Source organism: Lissotriton vulgaris, chromosome 5 (genome assembly GCF_964263255.1).
Source record: "Lissotriton vulgaris chromosome 5, aLisVul1.2, whole genome shotgun sequence".
Lineage (NCBI taxonomy): Eukaryota > Metazoa > Chordata > Amphibia > Caudata > Salamandridae > Lissotriton > Lissotriton vulgaris.
The window spans coordinates 108,100,229-108,117,502 of NC_141693.1; positions in this window are offsets into that span (position 1 = coordinate 108,100,229).

Sequence of the window (17,274 nt, forward strand, 5' to 3'; positions counted from 1 at the left end):
AACTTTTTTTGGGGCCATCTTCTTCAGAGCAGGTCAGAACAGCAGGCCGCAGTTGCACGAGTTGCAGAGTTGTCGGTGGCTAGACGTGACGTCGCGTGACGTTATGCTGCACACACACACCGCTGGAGGACTTCTTCCTGGCACTGGTGGTTCTCTTGAGTCCTGTGCACCTAAAAGCAATGGGAGACAGAGGAACATCAGTTCAGTTATACACCCCAAAAAAATCGAAAAAACACAGAAAAATCAGCACAATCCCATGCCCTCCATGATGTTTAAATTCAAGACACCCCACAGAAAGACTAGGCCCATGCAACACTCACTACCCCTGGTGAAAAGGCCACAACAACAGGCCAAGAAAACGAAAATCACAGAAAAATCAGCACAATCCCAAACCATCCAGGCCCTCCATGATGTTTAAATTCGAGACACCCCACAGAAAGACTAGGCCCATGCAACACTCACTACCCCTGGTGAAAAGTCCACAACAACAGGCCAAAAAAACAAAAATCACAGAAAAATCAGCACAATCCCAAACCATCCAGGCCCTCCATGATGTTTAAATTCAAGACACCCCATAGAAAGACTAGGCCCATGCAACACTCACTACCCCTGGTGAAAAGGCCACAACAACAGGCCAAGAAAACGAAAATCACAGAAAAATCAGCACAATCACAAACCATCCAGGCCCTCCATGATGTTTAAATTCAAGACACCCCACAGAAAGACTAGGCCCATGCAACACTCACTACCCCTGGTGAAAAGGCCACAACAACAGGCCAAAAAAACGAAAATCACAGAAAAATCAGCACAATCCCAAACCATCCAGGCCCTCCATGATGTTTAAATTCAAGACACCCCACAGAAAGACTAGGCCCATGCAACACTCACTACCCCTGGTGAAAAGGCCACAACAACAGTCCAAGAAAACGAAAATCACAGAAAAATCAGCACAATCACAAACCATCCAGGCCCTCCATGATGTTTAAATTCAAGACACTCCACAGAAAGACTAGGCCCATGCAACACTCACTACCCCTGGTGAAAAGGCCACAACAACAGGCCAAAAAAACGAAAATCACAGAAAAATCAGCACAATCCCAAACCATCCAGGCCCTCCATGATGTTTAAATTCATGACACCCCACAGAAAGACTAGGCCCATGCAACACTCACTACCCCTGGTGAAAAGGCCACAACAACAGGCCAAAAAAACGAAAATCACAGAAAAATCAGCACAATCCCAAACCATCCAGGCCCTCCATGATGTTTAAATTCAAGACACCACACAGAAAGACTAGGCCCATGCAACACTCACTACCCCTGGTGAAAAGGCCACAACAACAGGCCAAAAAAACGAAAATCACAGAAAAATCAGCACAATCCCAAACCATCCAGGCCCTCCATGATGTTTAAATTCAAGACACCCCACGGAAAGACTAGGCCCATGCAACACTCACTACCCCTGGTGAAAAGGCCACAACAACAGGCCAAAAAAACGAAAATCACAGAAAAATCAGCACAATCCCAAACCATCCAGGCCCTCCATGATGTTTAAATTCAAGACACCCCATAGAAAGACTAGGCCCATGCAACACTCACTACCCCTGGTGAAAAGGCCACAACAACAGTCCAAGAAAACGAAAATCACAGAAAAATCAGCACAATCCCAAACCATCCAGGCCCTCCATGATGTTTAAATTCACGACACCCCACAGAAAGACTAGGCCCATGCAACACTCACTACCCCTGGTGAAAAGGCCACAACAACAGGCCAAAAAAACGAAAATCACAGAAAAATCAGCACAATCCCAAACCATCCAGGCCCTCCATGATGTTTAAATTCAAGACACCCCACAGAAAGACTAGGCCCATGCAACACTCACTACCCCTGGTGAAAAGGCCACAACAACAGGCCAAGAAAACGAAAATCACAGAAAAATCAGCACAATCACAAACCATCCAGGCCCTCCATGATGTTTAAATTCAAGACACCCCACAGAAAGACTAGGCCCATGCAACACTCACTACCCCTGGTGAAAAGGCCACAACAACAGGCCAAAAAAACGAAAATCACAGAAAAATCAGCACAATCCCAAACCATCCAGGCCCTCCGTGATGTTTAAATTCAAGACACCACACAGAAAGACTAGGCCCATGCAACACTCACTACCCCTGGTGAAAAGGCCACAACAACAGGCCAAAAAAACGAAAATCACAGAAAAATCAGCACAATCCCAAACCATCCAGGCCCTCCATGATGTTTAAATTCAAGACACCCCACAGAAAGACTAGGCCCATGCAACACTCACTACCCCTGGTGAAAAGGCCACAACAACAGTCCAAGAAAACGAAAATCACAGGCCAAAAAAACGAAAATCACAGAAAAATCAGCACAATCCCAAACCATCCAGGCCCTCCATGATGTTTAAATTCAAGACACCCCATAGAAAGACTAGGCCCATGCAACACTCACTACCCCTGGTGAAAAGGCCACAACAACAGGCCAAGAAAACGAAAATCACAGAAAAATCAGCACAATCACAAACCATCCAGGCCCTCCATGATGTTTAAATTCAAGACACTCCACAGAAAGACTAGGCCCATGCAACACTCACTACCCCTGGTGAAAAGGCCACAACAACAGGCCAAAAAAACGAAAATCACAGAAAAATCAGCACAATCCCAAACCATCCAGGCCCTCCATGATGTTTAAATTCAAGACACCCCGCAGAAAGACTAGGCCCATGCAACACTCACTACCCCTGGGCATAAAGGTTGAAAACTAGGCAAAATGGTTGCAGGCCTAACAACACTGCCTGCATTCAAAATGGCCACTTGCCTCCCAGCACATGGCCTGCCTGTACCAGCACTCAAAATGGCCCCCACCCACATGGCCTGTCCCCATGAACACCCCAAAAAATCGAAAAACACAGAAAAATCAGCACAATCCCAAACCATCCAGGCCCTCCATGATGTTTAAATTCAAGACACCCCACAGAAAGACTAGGCCCATGCAACACTCACTACCCCTGGTGAAAAGGCCACAACAACACGCCAAAAAAAACGAAAATCACAGAAAAATCAGCACAATCACAAACCATCCAGGCCCTCCATGATGTTTAAATTCAAGACACCCCACAGAAAGACTAGGTCCATGCAACACTCACTACCCCTGGTGAAAAGGCCACAACAACAGGCCAAAAAAACGAAAATCACAGAAAAATCAGCACAATCCCAAACCATCCAGGCCCTCCATGATGTTTAAATTCAAGACACCCCACAGAAAGACTAGGCCCATGCAACACTCACTACCCCTGGGCATAAAGGTTGAAAACTAGGCAAAATGGTTGCAGGCCTAACAACACTGCCTGCATTCAAAATGGCCACTTGCCTCCCAGCACATGGCCTGCCTGTACCAGCACTCAAAATGGCCCCCACCCAAATGGCCTGTCCCTATGAACACCCCAAAAAATCAAAAAACACAGAAAAATCAGCACAATCCCAAACCATCCAGGCCCTCCATGATGTTTAAATTTAAGACACCCCACAGAAAGACTAGGCCCATGCAACACTCACTACCCCTGGTGAAAAGGCCACAACAACAGGCCAAAAAAACGAAAATCACAGAAAAATCAGCACAATCCCAAACCATCCAGGCCCTCCATGATGTTTAAATTCAAGACACCTCACAGAAAGACTAGGCCCATGCAACACTCACTACCCCTGGTGAAAAGGCCACAACAACAGTCCAAGAAAACGAAAATCACAGGCCAAAAAAACGAAAATCACAGAAAAATCAGCACAATCCCAAACCATCCAGGCCCTCCATGATGTTTAAATTCAAGACACCCCATAGAAAGACTAGGCCCATGCAACACTCACTACCCCTGGTGAAAAGGCCACAACAACAGGCCAAGAAAATGAAAATCACAGAAAAATCAGCACAATCACAAACCATCCAGGCCCTCCATGATGTTTAAATTCAAGACACTCCACAGAAAGACTAGGCCCATGCAACACTCACTACCCCTGGTGAAAAGGCCACAACAACAGGCCAAAAAAACGAAAATCACAGAAAAATCAGCACAATCCCAAACCATCCAGGCCCTCCATGATGTTTAAATTCAAGACACCCCGCAGAAAGACTAGGCCCATGCAACACTCACTACCCCTGGGCATAAAGGTTGAAAACTAGGCAAAATGGTTGCAGGCCTAACAACACTGCCTGCATTCAAAATGGCCACTTGCCTCCCAGCACATGGCCTGCCTGTACCAGCACTCAAAATGGCCCCCACCCACATGGCCTGTCCCCATGAACACCCCAAAAAATCGAAAAACACAGAAAAATCAGCACAATCCCAAACCATCCAGGCCCTCCATGATGTTTAAATTCAAGACACCCCACAGAAAGACTAGGCCCATGCAACACTCACTACCCCTGGTGAAAAGGCCACAACAACACGCCAAAAAAAACGAAAATCACAGAAAAATCAGCACAATCACAAACCATCCAGGCCCTCCATGATGTTTAAATTCAAGACACCCCACAGAAAGACTAGGCCCATGCAACACTCACTACCCCTGGTGAAAAGGCCACAACAACAGGCCAAAAAAACGAAAATCACAGAAAAATCAGCACAATCCCAAACCATCCAGGCCCTCCATGATGTTTAAATTCAAGACACCTCACAGAAAGACTAGGCCCATGCAACACTCACTACCCCTGGTGAAAAGGCCACAACAACAGTCCAAGAAAACGAAAATCACAGGCCAAAAAAACGAAAATCACAGAAAAATCAGCACAATCCCAAACCATCCAGGCCCTCCATGATGTTTAAATTCAAGACACCCCATAGAAAGACTAGGCCCATGCAACACTCACTACCCCTGGTGAAAAGGCCACAACAACAGGCCAAGAAAATGAAAATCACAGAAAAATCAGCACAATCACAAACCATCCAGGCCCTCCATGATGTTTAAATTCAAGACACTCCACAGAAAGACTAGGCCCATGCAACACTCACTACCCCTGGTGAAAAGGCCACAACAACAGGCCAAAAAAACGAAAATCACAGAAAAATCAGCACAATCCCAAACCATCCAGGCCCTCCATGATGTTTAAATTCAAGACACCCCGCAGAAAGACTAGGCCCATGCAACACTCACTACCCCTGGGCATAAAGGTTGAAAACTAGGCAAAATGGTTGCAGGCCTAACAACACTGCCTGCATTCAAAATGGCCACTTGCCTCCCAGCACATGGCCTGCCTGTACCAGCACTCAAAATGGCCCCCACCCACATGGCCTGTCCCCATGAACACCCCAAAAAATCGAAAAACACAGAAAAATCAGCACAATCCCAAACCATCCAGGCCCTCCATGATGTTTAAATTCAAGACACCCCACAGAAAGACTAGGCCCATGCAACACTCACTACCCCTGGTGAAAAGGCCACAACAACACGCCAAAAAAAACGAAAATCACAGAAAAATCAGCACAATCACAAACCATCCAGGCCCTCCATGATGTTTAAATTCAAGACACCCCACAGAAAGACTAGGTCCATGCAACACTCACTACCCCTGGTGAAAAGGCCACAACAACAGGCCAAAAAAACGAAAATCACAGAAAAATCAGCACAATCCCAAACCATCCAGGCCCTCCATGATGTTTAAATTCAAGACACCCCACAGAAAGACTAGGCCCATGCAACACTCACTACCCCTGGGCATAAAGGTTGAAAACTAGGCAAAATGGTTGCAGGCCTAACAACACTGCCTGCATTCAAAATGGCCACTTGCCTCCCAGCACATGGCCTGCCTGTACCAGCACTCAAAATGGCCCCCACCCAAATGGCCTGTCCCTATGAACACCCCAAAAAATCAAAAAACACAGAAAAATCAGCACAATCCCAAACCATCCGGGCCCTCCATGATGTTTAAATTTAAGACACCCCACAGAAAGACTAGGCCCATGCAACACTCACTACCCCTGGTGAAAAGGCCACAACAACAGGCCAAAAAAACGAAAATCACAGAAAAATCAGCACAATCACAAACCATCCAGGCCCTCCATGATGTTTAAATTCAAAACACCCCACAGAAAGACTCAGTCCACCCACCACTGAGTACCCCTGGGCAAAAGGCCCCAAAACAGCCCAAAAATCGAAAATTCCAAAATTGTAGTTGCAGCAACTGTAATGCCCCAAACAAACTTACTTGTGAAATTTCTAATCCAAAAGTGATCCAAAGAAAGTCAAAAAGGCCTCAAATCCAAATATCCAGCAGCATCCACAAAAAGTAATCCTTCCAGCTCCAGATCCAAATGAAAAGTGACCAGGAGATGGACAAAGCACTGGGAGGAGCCTGCTGGACAGGAACAGGAAGTTGAAGACTGTGGGGCACTTCCTTCCTCCCACCCCCCCACTCCCCAAAATGGACTCCTCGCAAAAAAAGTGCAAGCAAATGTCAACCTGAGGAGTTATTCAGATAAAAATCATAATTTCCAGAAGGTTTATGCTGCTTGCTGGTGGATTTCTTGTGCAGAATTGCAAATTTTGTATTTTCGCGAGTGCGAGATTGTTGCTGCTCGCCGCATCTACAAGGTCGCAATTGCGAAGTCCCGCGATACGTGATCACGCCGTACTCGCGTTGACAAACTCTCGCTGTGCAAGTTGGCAAGCCGCGATGACGTAATCGCGCTCGCCAAATTCCCGCGGGATCCCGCAGCAAGATCCAAAATGGCGCAGCACTCGCAAAATATCGAGAAAAACAACTCGCCAAACGCTGAATGAAGGTAAGTAAACGCCGCGCGCCGCAAAATTGTATCACCAAGAAAAAAAATCCGCTGCGTGCGAATTTGCGGATTTTTGGTAAATTCGCAAGCGTTCGCGGATTGCGAATTTACCGAAAATCCGCAAAATCCATCATTGAGTCACTCATTCATGCATCTATACACTAAGTAATACCCCCCACTGAACCATACAGACACTCAGACACTCATACTGATACTCAAAAAACCAACTAGCTGCTCACCAACCCATGCAGCCACTTATGCACAAAGTGAGAGACTGATACAGATATTTACATATTTAAGCATTACTCACTAACCCATGTATTCACTAAGATATACTTACTCAGTCAGTTATACAATCAATTTTACAAAATAATCATCCATTTCGACACTTATATACCCATTTATTCTTCCATCGACCTTGAGATATACATATATAAAACAAATTTAATTTTCAGAAAAACACACATTCACTGAATTATGTCATCAGTGATATCATCAAGGATGTTATTTGAGACGTCATCAGTGATGTCATGAGTGATGTCACTGGCCATGTCATGAGTGATGTAATATGTGATGTCATCAGCAGTGCATTGCGGGCGCGCGAGTTATAGTTAGCTGAACTAACTATAACATGGGAATTTCTATGGTTTTGTACAAGTGAAATGTCCAACTAACAATAACGCCCCTGAAACCTATGTTTTTTTCAGTGAATTTCTAAGGTTTTTTAAATGCTAATTTCTAACTATAACGTGCCTGAAACCTATATTTTTTCAGTGAATATATATATAATCACGCATTTATTCATTGTTAATCAAATATGAATGCCGTTATCAATTTCTTTGAAGCTTCACATAGTATAGCATTAGCTGAAAGCCTTCCGGGGACTTAGCAGGCCCAGCAGCCACCGTGCACCGTGCTGTACATTGAGAATTTCCAATAAGTGTGACCTTGTTTTCAAACCTGGCAAGGGAAGTGGGATTTTGTGAGAAGAATAGAGTCAGTATTTGGGGATATGAATGGTATCTTCATGACCGTCCTGCGCTTCCTTGAAGGAGAAATTCTGACCCCTGCACACCAAATAAGTTTCTGCAGAAAAGAACACATTTCTATCACTTGGTCATATTACATTGACTTGTATTGAAGCGAAATTGTATTTATACTAGGACGATTTTACTGGTGTTTTAGTGCATAGCTCCGACCATTTTGTAGTGAGAGCAATATTCAGTTAAAATGACAATTGTCTTGTGATCTTTTTCTTTGTCTCCTACTCTTTTGCATTAAGTGTTAGCTGGACTTTATCCTTCCTGGCATGTTCGGCCACATGCATCATTGTAAGGTTTTGCGATTCCTTATTTGCGATTTTTAGGGAATCGCAAATAAGGAATCGCAAAATGGGATGCATGATTTTAATCGCATAATGTTTGCGAATCGGTAAAAATCGCAATTTTTACCAAATCGCAAATATTATGAGAATTCTAATTTGCGATTTCGCAATTCCCATTGATTTCTATGGGCCAAAAGGCCCAAAGGAATCGATGGGAAGGCATTGACATTTTGCGAATTTCAATTAGCGATTCACAAAATGTTAATGCATTCCATGGGTGCAGGAGGGGGTCCAAAGGACCCCCCCTGCACCCCTGATATATATTTTAAAGTGCATGTTTGACACACACATGGACATAAGGACATGTGTGTCGGTAACATGACAGTGTTTAAAATGCAAATTTGAGCATTTTAATACTTTTTTGCAAATTACCATGAGGTTCACCCTTGTGGTAATTTGCACCCCTTAATTGCGATTTCACAATTTCAAAAACAATCATGCATTGCTTTTAAGGAATTGCAAATTTGCGATTCCTTAAAAGCAATCGCATTTTTGGAAATCGCTAAAAATAGCGAATTTCCCAAAAATGCATGATGCATCCCAAAAACTTATTTAGGAATCGCAAACGGCCGAATTTACCGATTCGCACCGTTTGCACTTCCTAAATAGGTTGATGCATGTGGCCGGTTGTGTTTTATAATTTTGACACCAATTTAGTTTAGGTGAAACAATTTGCATTGTTTCGTTTTTCAAAGAACACATGCAAACTGCTGCATAAATATAAAAGCAGTACAAAACTTCACAAAAGTTATACAATTTCAGTCAGGGAAGTAAAAACTTTGCACACAACATTAAGAATTATTTTCGTGAAAAGTCAAATACATTTAAAGACACTTATGGTGTAATCTAAAGGTGCAGGACAGGCTTCAGGTAGAAATGTGTTACCATTTTGAATGCTTAGAAAATAATCGCGTTTTTTAACTCTCAACGAAATTCAGGAGTCTACTTACTTATAGTATGTTGGAGCACCATTAAAGAACTGTAAATGATATTATATCTTCCCCACTGCACTCTGGGCCACCTCATAGCCCGCTTCAGTAGTATGTCCGACGTATCAGTTATCTCTCTAGAGCCAGTTACTCGAGTAGTAAATGAAAAAACAAGCCAAGAGTCAAATGGATGCATTTTCAACCAACAGCTCTTTTTATTGTATATTTTATTATTCTTTAATAATGTTGCATCTATCAATGTGTCAGCTGCCTGAATTAATCAATGTGGATGCAAAATATACCCTTTTTCAAATTCTTGTGATCATAGCCAATGTGATTATGCACTAAGAACTGATGGGGGAACTGAAAATTCTCATTTAAGGGAGTGAATAGGAGATTCAGGAGGGCTGAGACAATGCCAGATTTTCAGGATAACATAACATAAATTTGCCTGCTGTCAATCTAAATGGAATATATTGAGTCAGCCAGTGGTGATCTGATCTACCGCATATCCAGCCCTCTTGTATATAACTGGCTTAGTTGTACACTGAAATACACGAACATCTGTAATTGTTGGCAGGTGTCCAAAAGTCCCCCCCTCCCTCTCCCTTCCCAAGGCTTTCTCAGGTGGAAGCTGCTGACAACAACATGGGTCTGGGCGTGTACTTTCTAACTCTCTCTTCCTCCTTTTTGCCACAAGCATGCTTTAAGAATGCCAATGAAAATATTGTACTGTAATCAGTGGTTTAGCAGGGTTTTTTAATTTAGAAGTTCAAACCATACACAACTAAATAATGTTTTAAAAGCTATTACCAGTTCCAGCAATTAGAGCAATGACATTAGAACAAACACCCACGCTCAGCCAATGAGATCACTGCATTGGCCTAGGGCCCTTACAAAGCGTGCAATGACATGATTGCTCTTAACTCAAAGAAAGGACTGGGTGGCAGTTTATCCTGCTTTTCAACATCCAATCATATTTACAGAAGGACTGGTGTGAAGAGAAGAGATGCAGCCTTAGCGTGTAGATCTTTCTGTACCTACTACCCGCAATTACACTACTTTTAAGTGTGAAACATTGTGGGAAGTAAGGAAACTGACTTACAGAGAGGGAAGGACCACACATTGAGGACACATGTGGAAGTAATGATTAGAACTTCGAACCTCCCAGTTCCACAGCTAACACAGGGATTGCGATTTCACTGTAATTTAGAGTTCAATGCAATTGGAAAATCCTGCACTTTCTATAGAAAGTGCTGAATTCTCCACTGGAGAGTTTCCTTTGGTGTGGCATCCAGTGGAGGAGTGACAAAGGTAATCCCATGAGGAATTCTCCGCCGCATCAGAATCCTTCAATGGATGATTTAGGACTTCCTCCACAAATCTGAAGGATTTCATACTACCACCTACGTCTACTCAGGTCCAAAGATTCCAGCACGGGGAGGAATGGACACTTGTGGAAACTGCAACGTGAGAATGGACTTGTTTTTATCCATTATCTATTTGTTTTAAGTCTTATCTATCCTGTAATCACTCCATAGAGTTTGAGCACTGCACAAGCGAATTATTCATTCAAACATCTGAGCAGGTAGGCCATTAACTGTTGAATGAAGGCCATCAAGGTGTGGTTTGATCTGAGGGTACCAGGAAGTGAGTTGCAGAAGGTGGCGGTTGACCCTTTCCCTACTATTGCACTCACTGGAGTGGGAATAGTATTTTTTACCCCTCAGCTATTCAACACTTTCCCACTGGTGCTGAGTATGGGAGATTCAAAATCAAGGACTTTCTAGAAGTACTTAAGAGAATTCAACAGAAGGAGGTACCCCTGATGTCTATGCAGGGAAGGGGGTCTATGTATCCGAAAAACAAGAAACCCTGTTTACGCAATGGTGGCTAAAGTGGCAAAACCAAATATAGTACTGAGAGGGGTAGACAACGGATGAGTAATTATCCTTATGATAATTTTCTCACCTTAATCTATTTGAGAGGCAGGTACTAAGCATTCACACAGCGGTATTTAGAAAGTATACTTCACAGAACAATTTTGTGTTGGTTTTGTAAAAAAGTTACAACAATTTATTACCTCCCTATATGGGTTACAATCTACAACATGATAAAAACATTAAGAGTTTAAAAACCACCAAGGTGGTGAAGCAATGATTATACAGTGGAACAAAACAGTCGACGCGGCGTTTCGGTGTATTTCTAATTTCTTCACACCTTCTTCAGGACTTTTGTAAACAAATTCACTCAATATCTATAAAGTTAAAAGATACATTTTACTATGTGATTTCATATATATGCAAGAACCAACAACATTACACTCCTACTACCTTGCTCAAACAATACAAGTCATATTATTAAGTGCTTATTTTTAGATCTACCACCCCTAGATTAAACTTTTCTAGATCAGAAAAACAATTCATTTATCGCATTTGTTAATAGTATCTCATAGCCATTATTTTCTATTTACTATTAACAAATGCGATAAATGAATTGTTTTTCTGATCTAGAAAAGTTTAATCTAGGGGTGGTAGATCTAAAAATAAGCACTTTTAGAATTAGAAATACACCGAAACGCCGCGTCGACTGTTTTGTTCCACTGTATAATCATTGCTTCACCACCTTGGTGGTTTTTAAACTCTTAATGTTTTTATCATGTTGTAGATTGTAACCCATATAGGGAGGTAATAAATTGTTGTAACTTTTTTACAAAACCAACACAAAATTGTTCTGTGAAGTATACTTTCTAAATACCGCTGTGTGAATGCTTAGTACCTGCCTCTCAAATAGATTAAGGTGAGAAAATTATCATAAGGATAATTACTCATCCGTTGTCTACCCCTCTCAGTACTATATTTGGTTTTGCCACTTTAGCCACCATTGCGTAAACAGGGTTTCTTGTTTTTCGGCTTTCTAGAAGTACTGCCATGATCACATACAGACTCTTACTTTCCATGAATGGTGCAAGAATTCATGAGAAGGGCAGAGCTCGGCCGAGGCAAATGGGGAAAAAATTAATTCTAAATCTTATTAATTATTTTGCTTATTAAGGAATTTTCCATCTTCTAACTGAGAAGCATCCTGGCTTCCAATTAAACAATGTAGTGAAATCCCAAATTAAAGCATTCTATGTTCATCAATAAAAGAAGCCTGAGAATGCAATAATGATGTTATTTAGTTACAACTAACATTTTACATTTCAATGTCATAGGTATTTTCTCTTTTGTCAGAGTCAAATGTGCCACCACAAAACACCATGGTTTCTCTAGTATGTTGGTTGTGCAATTTTGCTTCTTGTTTTGTACGTTTGTGATTGGGAGGGGGGTGGGTGGGTGCAGGAGATTTCCAACCTCTAAAATGCAAAGTAAGTTCAACATAGAAATAATGCTTTTATTACCAGTCCTTCAGCTGTACCAAGTTTTCATCTTCTGGCAAATTCGGTCTCTGCCCTCTGCCCCGCATCATTCACGAACATTCATTTCCTGTAGTGTTCAGGTGCTTAAATTCAAACCAGGAAAATACATGGAAATTACAGGGAAATAACCTTTACAACGCAACTTTTACAACGCACTACCATTGCAACGAACCTTTTACAACGCAACATCCATTACAACGCATGCCATTACAACGCAACCATTACACCGCATGACACTACAACGCATACCACTACAACAAATGTCAATACAACGCAGTCATTACAACCCATACCATTACAACGCATAGCATTGCAACACATAGTACCCTTACACTATCCAACACTTACCCTACCTTTGTACCCCTTGGAGTTAGAATAGTAATTTTTACCCCTACACTATCCAACACTTACCCTACTGTTGTACCCCCTGGAGTTCGAATAGTAATTTTTACCCCTACACTATCCAACACTTACCCCACTATTGCACCCCCTGGAGTTAGAATAGTATTTTTTACCCTACACTATCCAACACTTACTTTACATGCAATGTAATGTTATGCGTTGTAATGGTATGCGTTGTAAAGGTAGTATGCGATGTAATGGAATGCGTTGTAAAGGTAGTTTTTAAAAATTTGTTGCAATGGCATGCGTTGTAATGGAATGCGTTGTAATGGATGTTGCATTGTAAAAAATGCGTGGTAAAAGTATGCATTGTAAAAGTATGCATTGTAATGTCACACATCCAAATTACACCAACTTGTCTACCACAAGTGAGACTGCCAACAAAGAGGAAACTCTGTGATGGGGAAGCAAAGAGGCAAATACTACGAGAGACACCAAACGAATCTGCCCCTTCGGACAAAGGAAATATAATCACATTTAACTGAGAAGGAGGCTGGCCCTTCATCACTGACACGCGCTCCCACACTGGACAGGACATGACATGGACTCACCTGAAAAAGGCACCCTTTTATCACCAGTAGATGGACTTAAGCATCACTGCAGGCAAGTATAAGAGTCAGTGCTAGCAAAGCTGGCTAGCACTGGAATAGGAATGTGCCCATCCCTAGAAGACAAACCTAAACATCACCTGAGCGAAGAAACAAGTCATTGATCCGTGTCAGAAAAGTTGTGAAGACCCTCAGTTCCTCCTTCATTCATTGCCCTTTTTATAGTTGGTGGGGGCTGGCTTTAATTCCAGTCAATTGTTTCCCCTGGCAAAGTTTGACAACTTGATTTGTCTTACATGCCTAGCATTTACACGTTTCAAAGACCACATATAAAACATGTATTATCTGCAGTATGTTTGTGTCTTTTCAGGAAGAAGATTTGAACTCTACCTCTACCTGGTTTTTTGGCAGTTTTCGATCGTGCTGACATGGGGAAACATCGCAACGGCTATCTCCTGCATTTAGGCATTAGCTTCAGTGGGTGGAGGGAATTTCTGCTTTTATTTCATCACTCTTTTTAAAAGGCTTAATCGCCCTGAACCCCTACCTGATCCAGTGCATACTCTTGCGCCCGGTCCACCGCAACCCTGTGGCTGATTGCTGTGGAGGGCACAGACAAGAGCAATGACCGGAATCACTCACTTCCTGTAGCACGCCATTTGGGTCGTTGCTCTAGTTGTTTCACGCCCCCTGCCACCTATTTTTGTCCTACATGGCACGCGAGCGCAGCGGGCATGCCAGCGGCGTACCTAAGGCAAGCCTGTCTGCGCCCGTCCGCGCCAGTACGTCACCTTTCGCCAGAATCGCTGGCAGAATTCCGCCAGGTAGTTGTACTTATTCTAGAGAGACTTATTAAACCTGTGCCCTCTATATCACAATTGCAACAATCCCTCATTTTACCCCCTTAGTGGCCCTATCAGCTGCTCTTGTGGCACGTTTGAACTTCCCAAACCTATGCTTCCTTCCGTTCCTCCCATCACGCCTCCGCAGTATCGGCTAAAAATACTGCAGCTAAATGTAAGGTCATTAGTTAAACACCATGCTGAAATATACCACCCTATCATTGATGAAACTCCTGATATATTCTTTTTGACCGTGACATGGCTTAGCGATGACATGGCGGCTGTACCTAATTTGGCGCTACCCCCTGAATACTCGATTTCTTTGGTGAATAGAGCGACTACGGGAGGCGGCATTGCTGTGATTACCAGGTCTTGCTATACCTGTCTCCTTAACCGCATCGCTGCTGCGGTGATTTTTGCGCTGTGCGGCTGTTTTCAATTTACCGCGATACATGACGAGCTCAGCTCGTCATCCGCACACGTCACCCGTGGCTGATGACGAGCTGAGCTCGTCATCAGCATCGAAGGGGTTATTAAAGTTAATATGGAGGGAGGTGAATGCGCCCGCTTTAGCATTTCTGTGAACACCCATTTTACCCTCTCTAGTCTACTGATATATAGGCCTCCCGGACCTGCCACCGGTTTTAATAACGCTCTCTTAGAGACAGTTGCAACATTGGCTGTGGAATCGGCTAATTTTAGCATTTTCGGCGCTTTAAACCTCCACTTCGACTTAGCCGCATTTCAGCTCTATCAATTAGTTAAAAGCCCTACACACAGAGGAGGTCATCTGTTAGACCCCATATTTTTGAACATTGAGACTGCCATAGTGACAACCGCAACTCCTATGGCCTGGTCCGACCATCTTCTAGTCGAAATGACCATCCCCATTTCAAAACCATCACGTAATACCACTCTACATTCAGTATATAAAAGACCGTGGCGCAAGCTTCGACTTGAAGACTTCCACGCACTTTTAGGAGCTGACCCTTTAGGCCCTTTTAGCAATGTTGAGACAGGCTATGAGTCATTCTGTGCCTGGATTACCCGGGCACTTGACTCTCTCATCCCGGCAACCTGGATTAAGGGTCACACGCAGGAGTCTAGCCCCTGGTATTACGACACCTTGACTCTTCTGAAGAAGGCATGTAAAAGATATGAGCGCAAGTGGAGAAAAGACTATGTTCCCGAAAAAAAAGCCTACTACCTAGCCGAACTTAAAACATACCACAGAGCTGTTTGCAGGACTCAAGCGGAGTACTATGCTTCTGAGATTAAATTGAGCCCCAATCCCACCAAAGTCATTTTTAAGATTCTCAAAGATCTTAGTACCAAGAAATCCCCGGTGCCTATACCTACGTCAAAACTCCAATGTGAAGAATTAGCCTCCTTCTTCACGGAGGAAATACGGGCAATTTATCGATCCTTTCCTCCCAAGACTACTTCCTGTCTACCTCTTTCTACTAGACCAGTCCTAGTCTCCAACTTGACGGTTATCCCGGAGATCTCCTCGGAAGAACGTAGCAGACTGACTGTGAAAGTTAAATCCGGCTCGCCGGCCGACCCACTCAAACCTGCTCAGTTCAGAGGATCCTCCCTGCTCTTCATGACACCGCTACACCAGCTAATCAACGCCTCTTTCTCATTCGCCATTGTTCCGGCGAAATGGAAACAGGCGTGGGTCTCTCCCATTCTTAAAAAACCTAGTTTAGACCCTATGAAGCCTGAAAATTTCAGGCCTATTTCCCTCCTTCCCTGGGTAGTGAAGGTTGCGGAAGCTCATGTTAATACCATACTCACCAACTTCCTGCGTTCCAATAACATTCTGGATGCAACGCAACATGGTTTCCGCGCCGGTCATAGTACCGAGACCGCTCTCCTAGCTATGACGGAACATCTGTGGACCATCCTCGACCATGATCAAACGGCGGCACTGATCCTGTTGGATCTCAGTGCCGCCTTTGACACGGTCTCTCATAAGGTTCTGCTCCACCGTCTTGAGGAGGCAGGGATCACTGACCTGGCCCTTTCTTGGTTCAGATCCTTTCTGACTGAGAGGTCCTTTCGTGTCTCCACCCCTCCTTTCTTATCCCAGGCACATCTTATTGAGCAGGGCGTCCCCCAAGGCTCGGCATTGAGCCCTACATTGTTCAATCTCTATGTTCAGCCACTAGCTGTTGTCGCCAGACAATGGGACCTCACTATTGTCTCATATGCGGACGACACGCAGCTAGTGGTTGCCCTAACTGAAGGATCGACCCCGAATGTCTCCAGGTTTAAAAGCGGCCTCACAGCCGTGGCAGACTGGATGACATCTAATTGTTTGCAAATAAATGCAAACAAGACAGAAAGAAATGATGATACAATAGCAGGATGCCTTTGCCTAATTTGTAAAAGAAGGAGTGCTGGTACCCAAAGTCCTGCTCAGAAGCCTACGGCTTGCTGTGCTATCTTTAATCCACCGTGTGCTCCTCTAATCCTCCGCTCTCTTGCAAGTTCCTTCTTTCGAAATAGGTTTTCCTTGTGTTCTTCCTCCTTCTTTGTCTGATCCCACTCTTGCTCTCTGGAATGTCACATGAGGACTTTTGAGTGCCGGTCCCCAAAAATGATTGCCAGTGACCACCATTGCAATCACTAGCTCAAACTAAGCACTGCGGGATGCACACCTCAACAATTTCTTAAAAGAAAATTCTTCAGTAATAAACAGACTAAGGGCTCCTTTGTTGTTGTTTGTTGGAGTGGGAGCGCTGCCTTAAATCACCTGTGTTCTGCCCCTCCACCCCAACCCTTTCAGAGGTGGGAAACTCCTGAATTTGTGCTGGGTGAGTCTCAGCATTATGGATGGTTGACCTCCAGCACCGGACGACCAACACTAGAGTCCGTCATTTGATTCCCTTTCCTCAGACAACCATATGAAGCGTGGTGGTCCAGGGCAAAGAAATCACTTAATGACCGCCA